Source organism: Mytilus galloprovincialis, chromosome 12, assembly GCF_965363235.1.
Source record: "Mytilus galloprovincialis chromosome 12, xbMytGall1.hap1.1, whole genome shotgun sequence".
Taxonomy (NCBI): Eukaryota; Metazoa; Mollusca; class Bivalvia; order Mytilida; family Mytilidae; genus Mytilus; species Mytilus galloprovincialis.
Window position 1 is genome coordinate 55,088,053 of NC_134849.1, and position 13,233 is coordinate 55,101,285.

Here is a 13,233-nt window from a genome sequence, read left to right on the forward strand (position 1 = left end):
TCTGTTGTAGGGTTGTCACTGACTCAGACGTACTTATGAATATAATTATTTTCTGTGACTGTATCTTACATTAATTTGAAGGATCCTTTACTATAGATAATTTAGCTGATCTGTAACAATAACATCTTCATGCCTTATATATCATGTACTGTAGTACGCCGCTAGATTAAAACTGACGTGGAAAGGTAACACATGCCCACCGAAAGCTCTTTTTTTGAGAGCCCAGGTGGTCGTGTGGTCTAGCGGGACGGCTGCAGTGCAGGCGATTTGGTGTCACGATATCACAGTAGCATGGGTTCGAATCCCGGCGAGGAAAGAACCAAAAATTTGCGAAAGCAAATTTACAGATCTAACATTGTTGGGTTGATGTTTAGACGAGTTGTATATATATATATATATATATATATATATATAACGTACAGTACATCACTTGTACTTTAATTTCTCATAGGTAAATATTTCATGACAAATACTACCTTGTTGCATATTAGACTTCCTTTACTGCTGTACCATGCAAACATGGATAAACTAACAGTCTTGTTCTCAGTTTTTCTTACTTTGTGGAAATGTGAAGGTAGGAAAAGCTTTGTATCTTGTTTAATGTTGTTTAAATTATTATCATTTTTGTAATTATTTACTTCTCTTCAACTCATTACATTGTGAACATTTCAACTTGATATACTCGATTGAAATCTGCGTTGGTTCTTATATTGTAACTATTGATACCTGGTCGTCGCACGGGTTGTGTTTTATTCATCTTTTGGTTTTTGTTTTCCTTTTCTTTTTTAGAGTTGTTGACCACATTTTTTAAATAACATTTGTGTCATTGCTGTGTGTTTGTTTATTCTGAATTTGTTAAATATTTTAGTGGGGTCGATGTGATAACAATCTAACAAACCATATTTAACTCTGCTGCATTTTGCACCTGTCCAAAGTCTGGAGCTTCTGGCGTTTGTTAGTTTTGTATTGGTTTTTGGTTCATCTGTTTGATTGGAGTTTAGTGTGATGTTTATTTTCACTGAATTAGTACACAGTTTTTTTAAGGAACAGTTTGAGCTGGAATTCGGTTGCTGGATATGATCGCTGTTTTGAAGAAAAAAAAATAGATACCAGAGGGACAGTCAAACTCATAAATCGAAAATAAACTGACAACTTCATGGCTAAAAATGAGGAAGACAAACAGACAAACAAATATACACATGGCACAACATAGAAAACTAAAGAATAAGCAACACGAATCCCACCAAACACTAGGGGTGATCTCAGGTGCTCCAGAAGGGTAAGTAGATCCTGCTCCACATGTGGCACCCCTCGGTTTGCTCATGTTATAACAAATCCGGTAAATCGTCTAATTCGGTAGGTCACATTCATGAAAGGGAGGGGGATTGTAGTTACGACATAAGGAACATATCCGATACCATCTATGAAACCGTTATTCCATAACGGTCAACCAACTCGTGATGGCGTCCGTAAAATTTACGAAGGGATGATTCCAACTTCACCATTTGGAACTCTTGGTTTGAAAGCTTCCTTGTAGCAACTTCGAGGAAAAGTTAAAAATGATTTGAAAGTTCCTAAGCAAGACCCATCGGTGTCTTTGTGATGTCTTCTGCTCTGTTCCAAATTGTATGTCGGGTTATTGATCTTTGGTGCATATCCAATTTATATTTTAAATTTCATTGGCTTTTAGTATGTTTTTATTATGTTATTGCACTAAAGCTATCATGACAGAAAGGATACAATATTTCAATTTTATGTTTAATGTGTTGTCGAAATTGAAAATAAATGGTTGCATAACCTATTGATTAAACTGGCTAAACGCACTATAGTGAAAAAAAAACAATTCCTTCTTTATCTATTGGTTGGTTTTTCCATGTCTTCTTGTTCAGTTTGTCTTGTTCCTTTTTATTTGTTTATGTTAGTTGTTATTATGAGAGTGGTTATTATTTGCTCGCTTATAATTTCATAGTTTGTATGTTTTTTGTTGGGATACTGGATTTTAGGGAGTAATTTCGTTTGCGGGATGTCATATTTAACTTGCAACATTTATAAGGGAAATTTCATATATGTGTATTTAAGGGTCGGGAAGAGAAGGGGGTGTTTCCTTATCAATGATCATAGTGATACACATAAAGAACATGAAGGAAACCTTATCAAATCAACATTTTCAAAGCACATACATGTATGTTCGTTCCAATTTTTGCAACGCTTGATATTACGACTTTACATGTGTATTTACTGCTTTGTTTGCAAGACACACTATATTTTGAATGAGGCCGAGGGCAGACTTGTTGTAATTAAGTCAAATGTTTTTGTCCGGATTAAGAATGGTATCATTCTGAACTTACATGCTATGTTGTCCGTTGATTTTGAAATGTTTAACAGTCCTTAATATCATAATATTATAATATAACGTGTTGGTGCTATTTTCTGTTCTTTGCGATGATACACAGACCAAATTATAACAATTTAAATGACCGTATTGTAAATTTTAAAACATGTTTTTGTTACAAATATTCATTTCCTTGTTGTATAACGCAAGTTAATTTTTTTTTACAATTCATAAAGAGAAATTTCATTTCTATATTAAACAGAAATAACCATGCAAAATGTAACTTTCCACAACTTAAAACAAACATGGAAGAATGCTGCTAATTTCTGTTCAAGTAAAGGTGGAGTACTGGAGAGTAACGCCACTTTATTGGGAGAACATGACGAGTTCAAAAATTTTAGAAAACCTGTGTGGCTTGGGAAATTCAGAACATTAACTAATTGGACATTCATTCGAGGTTCGTTTATATTTCAATAAGACATTAACACACTCAAACCGTTAATCGATATGTTTTTTAGTAATTTCTTAAAGTAAAGTTAAAAGAAGGTATCATATTCGAAAACAACGCTTTTTTCATGATAAAGATATATGTATAGAGAAATGGCTTGTTTAAAAGGCAAGCAGTAGTGCTGCTCCTGGAATTACACATGCACATGGACCTGTTGTAGGAATAAGACATTAACACACTCAAACCGTTATTCGATATTGTTATGATATTGTAATTATTATGTTTATTTATGTTGGCCTAATTTGTGTTGTATGGCCTGATAGTTGTTTACCAAATAATCTTATAACTGTGCAGTTTAGGAATGATTGGAACTTTCTAGAATGATCCTTATAAAAGATGCGTAATTTAAACTTCTACGTTATTCCAGAAACTTCCGTTGTAACTTTCCAGGATTTTCCACAATGTTCCATTATAGAGTGTTCTAGAATTTTCCATGACAACACTATATATACAGACACTAAAGTTAAACTCTCATAATTAAACTTGGACATAGACATTGATAGACATTAGTATTCACAGCATTTGGATTGACACTTTTATTCTACAAACAACATCATACTGGATTGTGACATTAGTAGTGAACGTAATATTCAAATTGGATTCCGAAAGATTTCCGGATACAGATAAAGATAACAGATTGGACTCATATTTTGACAGTTAAGTTAACAGTAATATTTGTATAATACTTCTTGTAAACTTTTGTATAATAAATATTGTTAAATTTTATTATTGATTTGTGTCTTTTGTTGGCTACAATTTAAAGGCGATTTCTGGCCGTAACAATATTTTTTTTAGTAATTTCTTAAAGTAAAGTTAAAAGAAGGTATCATATTCGAAAACAACGCTTTTTTCATGATAAAGATATATGTATAGAGAAATGGCTTGTTTAAAAGGCAAGCAGTAGTGCTGCTCCTGGAATTACACATGCACATGGACCTGTTGTAGGAATAAACAAGTCCTATCTATAATTTACTGTTTGCAAAAGCGTGAATTATTCTAAATAGTAAGGATTATTCTTATCCTACGTCATATTTGGCACAACTTTTGGGAATTTTGGGTCATCGGTGCTCTTCAAATCAAAAAAAGAAGAAACGCGTGTCTGGCGAATCAAATTATAAATTTGGTAACTTGATAACTAGGAAACGGTGTTCATAAACTTATACAAATTAAATTAATGAAATCAAAGTCTGCGGAATATTCAAAACGAAAAGTCCGAAATAAAATGGGAAAATCGAAGTCTCTAACACTCCAAACGTCATATTTATGACATGTTACATGCCTTTCCCTTTGTAAATGTATAGTTCCTTTTTATGGTAACACAAAAAATGCGAACTTCTGTCGTAGGTTGCATATATATTGTTATAAAAATGTGTGCCTATTTATGACTAGTCAACATTTAACATGCAAAATTTGAATTTCATTAGAAATCTTTATGTTAAGGTTTTTTTTTGTAGGGTGTTATGTAATGAATGGAAACTTCCAACACTTTAAAATTAAACATTCTAACTCTCCGGAGCTGCAATGCCAAATGTTATGCGATGCATACAAATTCTATAGTATCAAGGTAATATATAGTTTGTTCATGTTTTCTGTAAATTATATTACTGTTACAACAAATCGGTTACCTTTATATAGTTATTGTGCTCATAAAACCTTTTCAGTCGGGACACTGTGCTGAAACTGAGTTAATTTTCCAAAACGAAATAATATACACTGTGCTCAAACTGAGTTAATTTTCTAAACGAAATATTCTCATTATTATGAGGTTTTGTTTTCATTTCATTCAATATCCATATGGTTGGATGCTACCAGATACGCAATACCTTACATAATCATATTGCGTACTTTCATGCCTATGATATTATAATTTACTTCATTTACGTAAGATTTCGAAATTGCAGCTATACTTATATTGTTACCCAAAATATTTCTTATAAACATGCAAGTATAACAGAAATCTTTATATTAAACTTTTAACATGTTTAAATATGAGGAAAAAGATTAAGCTTTATTTTCGTCACTTCGCTTTTTTTATTGAGTTTAGTCAATCCTATTGATATTTTATAGTGTGTCGTTCTAAGATGTGATGTTATACTACTGTTTTAGAAAAGGGAGAAAGCTTGGTACCATTCAAACGTTTAATCCCGCTGCAATTGATAGCATAATTCCTTAGTCAGGAATCTTATGTTCAGTGGTTGTCGGATCTTTATGTGGTTCATGAGTGTTTCTCTTTTCTCGTTTTTTATATAGACTAGAATGTTGGTTTTCACGTTTGAATGGTTTTACACAAGAATTTTTTGGGGACTTTTATAGCTTGTTGTCCGGTGTGAGCCTAGTCCTTGTCTTGAAGATCATACTTTGACCTATAATGGTTTACTTTTATAAATTGTGACTTTGATAGAGAATTGTCTCATTGGTACTTATACAACATTTTCCTATATCTATCATATTAAAAAATCCACAATAATGTTATAAATCTACTTCTTCACGTTAGTGTAAACAATGTTTCATTAATAAACAAGACATACAAAATGTTAATTCACATTCACAAATAGCAAACACGAAACAAGTGCTTAATCTCATAAGACACTGTAGTCTGAGTCATGTAGGAAGCCTTGCAAAATTACTATTCGGGTACAAATTTGCGGTTATATGTCATAATCAAATGCAAGAAAATTGTTTTCTTAAATTAGTCATATATATGGGTATGCATTGGTCATACCTCACTAATAACAATTTAACAATTCATTAATGCTACGGTAGTGTTTTATATATCTATGACAGAATATGATAGTGCTAAAATCGTTACTAGAAATCGTCTTTAATGTTAATGTGTTGCGAAGTATAAAGCTGCAAAAATACTTTTTTCTGATTTTATGTAAAAATGCTCATATCCGACTTTTTATCTATTAACTATAATAATAATTTGTGAATTTTGTGTATTATAGGGAGCAAATTGCTATTGTATAGAGGATATATATTCTTTCGTTAGAAGTAAAAACTGTAGTTGTGTAGGCTGTTTCAAAATTTGGGAACATGAGTACATTTCATTGCTTGATTGTTTGTTTTGTTTGTTTACTTAATCTGAATCGCGACACTACGCAATATTTTTACTGCACTTACTAGTCTTGAGGTTATTAAAGAAGAAAAAAATTATCATATGAAATAAAAAAAAAATATAGAATATATTATTATATTATTGTTTATAGATGAACCAAATTTTGACAGTATTGCTATCTTGATTGTCTTCAATGCGAAGTAAATACAAATAAATAATAATTTTCCGACACAAAATAGGTAAGTAGTATATTTTTTTTTCAAACCTGAAATTTAGAAACCAAAAATTTAAACCAATTTGGCAAAACATGCACTGGCATTTTTATGTAGCTTTTTGCAATATTTAAAATACTGTTTTCTACTAACACTTAAGATTTAAATATTAGCAGATAAGATCTTGAAATACTCACTATAGATTTGGAAGTTGTTTACATGAACAGGTGCGTAAATGTATTTGTGAAGAAAAGAGATTGAAAATTGCAGCAATTATATATAATTAAATAAGTAAATAAATCATTACTTTCCAAACCTGAGGTTGAAATTGATTTTTACCAGATCTAATGCAATGTTTTTCTATATGCTTCTACTATTTCATCAACGTATTAAAAAGTTGTCATTTAATTTCTATTTCTTCTTACAGATCGACTTCAAGATTATGCTGCTATAGACATAAACAGAAAATGCATCGCTGCACTTAAATGTGTCGATGGAAAAGTCCAACGAAGTTATGAAAATTGCGAAACGAAATATTATGTTACCTGTGGTAATGAACATTTCTGCCTTTTGTTTTATTTACAAAACTGAAATGAAAGGACGTTTTTCATAAGTTAATTTTATATTTTGATAGTTATACAATGTTACACTTTTTGCTTTTTGTTAGACTGGAAAGTTCTGTCATAAACCATTGATTAATAAAACCCGTAATGCAACAATAGTCTCACAGGAACATGTTTTTCTCACTTCGATGGGATACATTTCGGTTGTTTAATTTTCAGAAAATCATATGAACCTTGGTATATTTTACCGATTATTAATGAACAAGAGAAAGTTGTGCTCTATTACAAATACTTGTACTCAAACACCATGAACACATTTGAAACCCAATTCATCTGTCCTTGTCCTTCTGTTTTTTTCTTTCTTTAAAAGCCATTGTCGTTGATGGCAAATAGTTTTTGTCAATTAAATATATGATTTCAAACAAATAGCATTCTCGCTTCGGTTGGGTTGGATGGGTAACGTTCATATTTAGACATGACGACATGTCCCTCTCATGTTTATTGAGATATATCATGTAAATGTTACAGATAATGATGTAGAACTTGGATATGATTATAGTACTTACCAAGAAGCAGTGGATGAATGTAAAAGACAAGGCTCTTTTATTAAATGGTATTCGGATAATGCATGTACTTCAACAGCATTTCCTGCATATTGGACCAGTGGAACAAGACATGATGAAATATTTGTTATGAGAAAAGCATGTAAGAAATTCTCATCACCTTAATATCTATTATGTTTTTGTTTAATGTACGCCTTTGAACTACTAGTGTCATAAAACTACGAATAGTAGTTTATCGAATTTTCAAAAGTCATCAATTGATTGAGAGAAAACAGGTTTGGATATCAAGATTTTGTTTAGTTGAAATCAAGATCAGTTTTAATTCAGAAGCTTTATATTAAAACATAAACTAGTTCAATTAAATTTAGATCTATTGTACACATTTAATGCTATCAAATTGGAAACGTGCAGCCGGTTTATTTGTCGTGTTTCTGTTTCAGACTTTTGAGAGATCTTACAACCTGATTCATGTTTTGTTTTGAACGACAACTTTAAAGAAAGGGAGACTTTCTGTAAAAGAGAACGATCCTTTTTCTGTAGATTCGGTAAGTGAACATTTTTGAAGAATAAGATAATGATAATAAACATGGTATGATTGATTGTTCCGATTATTTATCATATATAATATAGTACTAAATACAGTAATTTTGTATATCTAATAAAGAGTCTTTTCTCCAGTTTCCATTTTTTTTATCTTGATTCTCATACCGGGCGTTAAGTCATAAATCGAATGACGTCAAAGTTTGACGTTTGCCATTCAGCAGCCAGTTTCCTAGCTTAATACGAAATGTTATCACATTAAATTAGAATCGCACAAACACTTGCAAGAAAAAAGTTGGTCATTAATGAAATTCGTTTTTGCTCTTTTCACTAGAGTTACGTTTTATAGTAACCTATAGGTTGATGTTTGTTTGTTAATTTTTGTGTGAAAACAACGCATGCTAGTAAAATAGGAATGTCAAGCATTAATGAAGATTTCAAATTTATGCTCTACTAGGTACATCTGTTGTTTTGGTCATGATCAATAGCTTATAGCCGGTCATCAAACTTATGAAATAGTGAGGTCGGGATTCTGGCTTTGTACGACACTTACATTTTTTACAGGTGACTAATATCACATATGTTTGAGAATATCTGATTAATGATACATTATTATGATAATAAAATTGAGAATGGAAATGGGGAATGTGCCAAAGAGACAACAACCCGACATACTTTTCGAAATAATTGAAGAAACACTACAAAAAGATTGGATTACTTGCTAAATATATATGTTTTTGGCAATACAAAAGTATGGCATTTCAATATTATATATGATGAAATGTATTATAGGGACAGATGATGATAAAGGTTTTATTTCGATTCCAAACCCGTCGATTGGGCCACAAAATAATGCTGAATCTAACAATTGGAGAAGTAAGTTCAGTAACTCCAATTACCGCAAAATGGCCTTAAAATTCTTATATATTTTTATTTTTCTACTATCAAGTGTAAATTTATAAGTTCCTTGTAAATATTTATCATTTCCAAGTTGACAATTCAGATTTTCATATCAAAATTTCTTAACTGCAAGTTCAATTAATTTTTAAACACAGTTGTTTAATGATAATCTTAATAAATACGTCTCTTGAAATATCCATTTTATAGATATCAATCTAATAGTGTTACTAAGTAATAGCTATACATTTAATGTTTTTCCAAGTGACAAGTGTCTGTCTCGTTTATGTTGTAAAACGCTTATTATCAATCCGGGAAAGTGAGTGCGCTAATTTGGTGCACTATTAAATAGCAATAACTATTATCTTTTTATGTATTGTATGTACTTGACAGACGTTGATGAGACTATGTTTCTAATGGAAAAAAAATACTACGAAAACAGTATGTATACTAAAAGCGTTGTGGTTGCTTTCTGTTGTCATATAGTACAAAATATAGGTTTTTTTTTTAATACTTTAAAAAAAGTTACTTTGAATTTTTATACTAGGTATCATATTTTTAAATTTTATTTTGCAGGCATAGCAGCAGGAACTATAACATCAACTATTGTTCTCATTATTGTGATTCTAGTTTATTTTATTCTTCGTCGAAGGTAAAACCATATTTCATAAATATGTTTTAATAAAAGCAAAGCAATTTAAAGCGTAACATGAACGTGTCTTTAAATTATTTGCCTTTATACATTCTGCAATAACAATATTGTGGCTGTCAAACGAAAATTTTCATAACTTAATTCCACACAGATTTTGGAACGAACTATAAATTGAATGCTATTTTGAGTTTTTCGCCAATATGATAGCCCTTACAAAAGAATTATACGCACAGTATTAACATGATAAATAGTCATTTTATCGATATTGTTAAATCAGCCATATACTCGGGAGGTTTGGCAAGCCACACAACAAGTATCCACCCACTTCTTTTATCATCATGACTTGTTACAATTCAGGAAAATGGTATCTGTTATCAAAGAGTCCGTTTCTTTGTATGTTGACGTTTGTTTTTATGCAGTATTTCGGTTGTTTACAGTATACTGTTGTCTTGAACTTAAGTTTAAATCATGACACCCCGTCCATTGATTAAATATACTTTGCCATCGTTCGGGAAGTATTTGTCAAATTAAGATGTTCGTTTGTCTGTGCATGACAAATTTGCCACTGAGCATGTGTAACCATCTATTAATCAATCATATTCATTATTTCATCTTTATTATTCATTTACCAGTCTTTTGTAGACGAAACGCGCGTCTGACGAAAATACAAAATTTCAATCCTGTTAACTATGATGAGTTTGCATTCAAACGAAATTGAAAAATTCGTATCTTAAATTATAAAACAATTTTTTGTTTATATCCAGCTAATCAGTCATCAATTCGTTTCAGACTATCAAAGAAGAAACCAACCATTCATAAATCACAAAATTCGTGTCCTGTGCAAGACGAGTTACATATTAACAATGAAACTTTCCAGACTGCAGTAGATCATGAAATTGATGGTGGCAATAACAGTCCACCATATGAAATACTGAATAGATACCCAGCAGTCAATTCTTCATCATACGACTGTTTAAATGTAACCTGTACTCCGGAGTCAGAAAATGTGTACATTAACACAAACACTCCGCAACTTCAATGTCAGATTTCACCGGAACTGATAGCAAATTTCAGGAACAAAACGAACGAGTAAAGCAGAAAAAGCAAAATGCTTCTAAAGTGGAATTCAATATTGACAACGAATCATCTGAGGCTGCAGCATACCATGCAATTGCCAACGAAAATTTAAGTCCACAATATCAAAAATTGAATAATGTTTCCGCTGTCAATGCTAAAACCTACGATTGTTTAAATTTAAAACCTCTTCCAGAGTTAGGAAATTGTGTACTTTAACTGAATTACAATAATAGATTCCAATTTGCATATGGAATGAGAAAAGGATTAAAGAATCAAAGATTTGTCTGAACTATATATCATACCCGTTATATAACCGTATCTGCTGGCATATGATTTTCAGTAAACCCTGATACATCGCGCAAATTATGTCCCCTCTCGACCCCCCCCCCCCCCCCCCCCCCTCCTCCCCAGATTACCAGCTAAACAAATTGCAGACAATAACTACAAGAAGAAAGATGGGACCGCTGATATTACTTTTCTGAACAATATACACTTATGAAGTCTATGACAATAAACTAATTTTCTTTGTAAATTTGAAAGATGCCATAACGAGTAATTTGAAAGTAACCGGATATCCGTTTCACATATAACGGATATCTTCCTTATGTCGTAACTACAATATCACTCGCTTTCCCGAATTGACCTACCAAATTAAACTTATTGTTCTAACGTGAACAATACGACGGGTGCCACATGTGCAACAAGATCTTCTTACCCTTCTGGATCACCTGATATCATCCTCAGTTCTTAGTGATGTTTGTGCTGTTCAGTCTTTCGTATTCTATGTTGTGTTGTGAACTATTATTTGCCTGATGATCTGTTCCTTATTAAGCCATGGCGTCGTCAGTTTATTTGGTATGTTTCACCTCTCCTTTACAAACATACTTTGATAGTTTTGCTTAAGTAAGCATACATTTATTACTGAAAATAAATCAATAACTTACCATACGCTGTAATATATGTCAGGAATCAGTCACTTATTCATAACAAAACATATAAATACTACAAAAAATCCCACAAAAATCAACATCATTCTAAGAATCAGTATATATAAAATCTAAGTTGCAAATAGACTTAAGTACAATGTCGTTTGATTTCAATAACAAAATACGATTTAAATGCAAAGGAGGAGGTACATGTACGATTCACGGATTTAAGTAATTGCAAATATGACTCATATGTTCTTGATGTTTTATGCCTGGAAATTGTATGTCTTATGATATACAAAGATGTGATTTTGATAATGTTAATCTTCATGTTGCACTTTGTAAATACAGCTGTTTCGCAAACCACGTCTCAAATGGGAAGATATATAATAGTCATAGATATTAATTAATCTTGTTAACGTACTGGTTCCCAGTTATGATCTCTGTTTCGATTCGTAGAGTGATAACTTTGGGAATGTTAATGGAAAATATCCTAATGCATATTAGTCATATTGAAATCTGTGGAAGTCCTAAAGTCAAGGTAGGAGATGTTTAAACTCTGAGAAGTTCGAGGCATAGACACGTCGAAAATATGCAGCACAGCCCTCTATTTTGAACGATGCATAAAATAGTAGTGCATATGAACTTTCCATGCTAGGATACCTTTTTGTTTCAAAACTTCATAAGTGTTACAGTTTTAGCCTTAAAATGGGTTCCTATGGGAATTTGCATCGTTGATATTTACCGAAAAGCAAACAGAAACTTGTGGTACAAAGGAGTAGACAAAATATTGTCAGCAATTCATGTATTCATAAGAGTTGAACCATGTATATCAATTTCAAAATTGTTTTGCATGTGAACCCTCTTAACACGTAAAACTGTGAACGCCAGACGAGACTTTTATCAGTGACGCTCTGGTACAAAAAAAGTAAGGAAGACCAAAGTAAATACATTGTTACAGAGTGATACCAATCTACAAATTTCGAAAGTTTTGACAAATACAGCTGCTGTTGTAGTCTTTAACTTGGAACTAAAAATCCATGATATTTTGAAACCTATTATATGGGTTTAAAGGAGTAAAACCCGATTAACGACGGATTGTAAGCTGTGTGTCGCTTTAAATGGTGCATTTGCACATGTACAAATACAGCAATGTTTAAAGTATTACCTTGGTTCGTTGGAAGGGGTTTACCTTTATATTTTGATAAATGTATTGCATCCGGGCATTATACAGTGATTTTTTTAAATATATTACAATTTTTTTTATATTCATTATTTCAGTTGTCTTTGGTTTAATGAGTTATATCACCTGTTTCATGTGTTTGTATTGGTAGTAAGTATGTAAAAGGGAAATTCACCTTCAAAACCAAATGTTAAGAAGACATTGTCTTTCTGTTATGAACCAGTCCTTAGAATTCAAATTGCAAACATATATATATTATTTGATAGTTTGATATGATCCTTAAAATGACAGAAAAAAATGCACAAGAACAAACATAGTTAGCTACAGTTTTACTTATAAAGAATAGTTTGGTCGTCTACTAGTTTCATAACAATATGTTTTTTTTTATAAAGTTCATCCTTCTTTAAAAGGGCACTTGCAGTCAATTTCATGTTCAATATTCTGACTCAAATTCTCATATTAGATTTATAAGGATGTAAAGCATTTACCCAAAGTTTAAAAAGGATTAAATAAACCATTTGCATGGCATGGGCTCGATACTATGTATTTGCGTTTCGTGTGTATTTGAGACTTGATGCCATCTAGTTTACTATCGGGTAGACCTCCGAATAACAACGGAAAGACAGACAGACGGACAGATATGTTTTTTTCTAAATTTAAATACAAGTTTACAGAGAAACATACAATATAAATAAAAATACAACAGTAACATGAATATTAAA

General features: G+C 31.6%; 2 long non-coding RNA genes across 2 annotated transcripts; both read left to right on the top strand.

The window, feature by feature from the left end:
- Positions 1 to 449: 449 nt before the first annotated feature.
- Positions 450 to 5,878, top strand: LOC143053407 (uncharacterized). Its single transcript, XR_012971327.1, has 4 exons — positions 450 to 574; positions 2,595 to 2,789; positions 4,295 to 4,404; positions 5,789 to 5,878. It is a non-coding gene; the product is annotated as an uncharacterized LOC143053407 (long non-coding RNA).
- Positions 5,879 to 6,523: 645 nt separating this feature from the next.
- LOC143053931 (uncharacterized) lies at positions 6,524 to 8,653 on the top strand. Its single transcript, XR_012971508.1, has 4 exons — positions 6,524 to 6,660; positions 7,202 to 7,378; positions 7,677 to 7,781; positions 8,569 to 8,653. It is a non-coding gene; the product is annotated as an uncharacterized LOC143053931 (long non-coding RNA).
- The last annotated feature ends 4,580 nt before the right edge of the window (positions 8,654 to 13,233 follow it).